Below are 3,966 nucleotides of genomic sequence, written 5' to 3' on the forward strand. Positions count from 1 at the left end.
GTCAGGCTTTATCGAGTATAGAAAGAGAGCAGAAGCCATTTTTCTGCACGCCTGTGTCTTCCAGAACCTCGTTGTCTCTCTGTCTCTCAAAACTCTTCAGCTTGTGGGCCTACTACACTGTAAAAAGTTTCTGTAAATTTACACCCAGATTCCAACATTATTCACCTGTTTCCTTCAATAAACAGGACTTTCCAGTCATTAGTAAGACAAATGTGTAAAATCAGGCTCCAACACTGTTATTTACCACACCCGTAATGTTTATTCTGGAACACACGTACTTCCCGTTATCTATTAACGTTACCTTCGAGCTGGTGATGGGAAGCTGTCTGCTGAGAGAAGACGATACGTTGGAATCATACCCAAACCCATCAACACAATAAGGTGAGTTTATCTGTCATCTTTGACCAGAAATACAACGTTTGAAAGCACACTGGTCATGTTTATACAAGTTGTATAATACAACATCTCTGAATGTTACCCTGCTGAAACGAAGTTAGTAGCAGTGCTATTCAGCTAGCCAAACCCACGCTTTCGCCCTTAAGCCATGCGTTATCGTTATCACTTGTTGATCAAATTTTACGTTTCTCCATTGCAATCTGAAGCCATCTAAAAGTATTGGTATGAGTAGGGTATGCGTAGTTTTTTAAAGTTTAACTCGCGTGATTTACTGCTATAACACTGTTTGCTAGCTAAGTCTGCTTAGCATCATCAGTTTAATAAACCAGTGGCCAAATAAACAATATGGCACAAACGGATCAGTGTAGTGTGACTACTGCTTTCAGTGTTTACTTGTATGCATGGATTTCGCCCGTGCTGGTAATTACTAAAAGTTGTGTTAAGTCCTTCAGTTGACAGTTTAGAAAGCTAATGCTAGTTAGTAGCCTAGCTAGCTTTCCATAGCAGAGGTGGTTGCATGACACGTGTATGGTATTCCTCCTGAGTTCATTTGAGCTAGCGGCATGCAACAGGAAGATGTTTACATGTCATATATGTGGGCATCAGTCCACTGCGTCTATTTATGTGAGCCATACCTAAATTCATGACAATATACCCAATATAGACCTTCCATGCTGTGTTCCAGATTGCCAAATTAAAGAGACATGCAGGTCTTGAATTTCCCCTGGGGATCAATAAAGTATCTATCTATCTATCTGTCTAGGTCTTTAGACACACATATATAGAAACCATAAACAATGTGGTTTTGATAAGACAGACCATTTCAAAAGCAAGCACCCTCACTTTGCACACACATACACACATTCCTCACACAAACATCTTATCACACCCGCCTCATCACTTTTAATCATTCAACGGCAGACACACACACACACACACACACACACACCTTTCATACTCACCTTGCAGACAACTCACATTCACTCACTCCTTACACACACACACACACACAACACACTCACAGCGATTACATTCACTTTCTCACTCACACACACACACACATGAAGAGTTGTTCAGTGCCTTTCTTTTCTTTTGCTAAGGGATGTGCGACTGTAGCTGATGTTGAGTCTTCCAAGCCTACCTGTGACGACTCACCTGATATTACTAGGTATGTTTGTTTTCATTCACTAGAGTAATAATGATCAACATATACATATTTAAATCAATTTTTGAACACTAAATGTTTTTTTTTTTTTTTTCTGTATTGAATTTTGTTTGGACAAAATCCTAAAAGGAATCTAATCATAGTTGACATGTGGATCTATATCTTAAATTTAATATGATAAATTCTTTTTTTCAGGTGAACGACAAGGTAATCATCAAAAGTGGTCAGCATTGAATCCTTAATCGTTTGTGAAGGGTCCAACCTCGCCACATTTCTAACAGGGATTGCGACATGTTTCTCCACCTTCTATATTCTGAATCTGCAATATCAGGAGGAGGCAGCGTGCACCCTTGAATTCTTCCAGAGGTAAGTTCATGTCACACTTTCGAACCAGAGTTTGTTTTATGTGTGGTATGTATTGGGGGGGTTGTGTAGTAGTCTACTATGTAGTTATAAGCACTACTATGCAGGATTACACCCTCTGAAGAGAGCAATCATGCATAGTACTGCTGTAATAACCACATAACACTATACTTCTACTTTATACAACTGATTAAATCAAATATAAATGCAGTTACAGTAAGTAATAAATGTCAGTTAATTTCATTGTGAGAAAGTGTGTTAACGTTACAAATTCACATCCGATTCATTCACTTTGGCACAATTTTCCTCTACATGAATCCTAGTGTACCCTATCAGTTTTTGTAACTCTCTCTCTCTCTCTCTCTCTCTCTCTCTCTCTCTCTCTCACAGAAAAAGGCCCAGAAGAAGCCTAAGAACAATCACTAATAAGTAAAGTGAATGTTACTTGATTTCTCATGAATGTTACTTGATTCCCTCCCTGATTATCATTTATACTCATCTCTTACTTTAAATTCTTCTGGACATAATCTGTCAGTTTATTCATTCTCACATGTACACAAGGCCAATGCGATGCAATGATATTGATAATTGATAAATATCTGTGATGATTATTCTGTATCTTATTTGATTTTGAAATAGTACTACTTTAGATAACATGTCTACATTTTACATACATATGTGATACACAAGCCTAATGCGATGTTTTTATTTTCCATGATAATTCTTTTGTACCTTATTTCCGATTTTTGAAATACAACTAGATCACGTGTCTACATTTTACATTCATACGTGATACACGAGCCTAATGCGATGTTTTTGTTTTTCATGATAATTCTTCTGTACCTTATTCCTTGTTTTTTGAAATACGATTTTCAAAATACTACTAGATAGCGTGTCTACATTTTAAACGGGCCTAATGCAATGTATTTGTTTTCCATTGTAATTCCTCTGTATCCTATTACCTGTTCTTTGAAATCCGATTTTCAAAATACTACTATGTATCTACATTTTACATTCATACATGATACACGAGCCTAATGCGATGTTTTTATTTTCCATGATAATTCTTCTGTGTCTTATTCCCTGATCCTGAAATACGATTATAGTCAGTCTACATGTTCCTGAATTACTATTTACTATTATCTTGCTTCATGTCCCTTCATCTTTCAAAGATTACTTTACTGTTAGACTGTCAAGTAAGTGCTGTGAAATAAAATATCTGTTAAACTACAAATAAGTAACTGATGTGAAAAAATTGATTTTTATCTTTAAAATGTTGATTTGAGAGTGGATGAACTCAATATATGGAACTTGTTTCCTGTAATTGTAAAAAATTAAAGACCTGTTGTGTAACTAACGTGAAGATCACATTTTTTTCTTGTTACCCAACATGAAAATGATGTTATATACTTAACAGGAATTTAATGTTATGGTAGTCTGCCGTTAAACAACGGGAAGCTCCTGGAAGTCCTGCCAGTTGTTTCCTGTTAATTTACAGGAAATTAATGTTGTTATTTTACATTAACTTAATGTTAAACCAGGGCACCGTTAAATAACAGGAACTTCCTGGAAACTCTGCTGCCAGTTGATTCCTGTTTTTTTACGGGAAATTTTCTTACAGTGTACTGTACATCCCATGTGCCTGTCTGCTGTTAGCATAGCTTTCTTTCTAAAGACCACCACCCCCCTCGGAAACAGAGCCTGCTCTTTGGAAGCAGATGGAAGAGAATGATGGTGTGAAAGACCCACAGTCACAGCTGGTAATGACGCCTGCCTTTATCTCCATGGGGAGTGGAATGTGCGACGAAGAGAGAAGGGGGAGAAAAAGGCAATAGATAAACTTGTGCCCACTGCAAGCCTGCCTTTCCCTACAGGGATTACCACTTGAAGAAGGCGCTTGTGCTTTAATCACTCAGCTGTTTCGAGTGTGTTGAGTGTTGCTCTGCCACAGTGTGCCTTTTTGAAACTAAACATTTCTTAGTCTTACTAAACGGCCCCCAAGGCCCTCTACCATGAGTCAGACATCAGGGGATTGTTTGTGG

The 3,966-nt window shown here is 37.6% G+C and overlaps 1 long non-coding RNA gene across 1 annotated transcript; it reads left to right on the forward strand.

Moving 5' to 3' along the window:
* The first annotated feature begins 255 nt into the window (after window positions 1-255).
* LOC121703982 lies at window positions 256-3,281 on the forward strand. The gene is made up of 4 exons (XR_006030197.1): window positions 256-381; window positions 1,497-1,564; window positions 1,757-1,927; window positions 2,315-3,281. It is a non-coding gene; the product is annotated as an uncharacterized LOC121703982 (long non-coding RNA).
* Window positions 3,282-3,966: the final 685 nt, after the last annotated feature.

The sequence above is a fragment of the Alosa sapidissima genome, chromosome 2, assembly GCF_018492685.1.
Source record: "Alosa sapidissima isolate fAloSap1 chromosome 2, fAloSap1.pri, whole genome shotgun sequence".
In the NCBI taxonomy this organism is placed as follows: Eukaryota; Metazoa; Chordata; class Actinopteri; order Clupeiformes; family Clupeidae; genus Alosa; species Alosa sapidissima.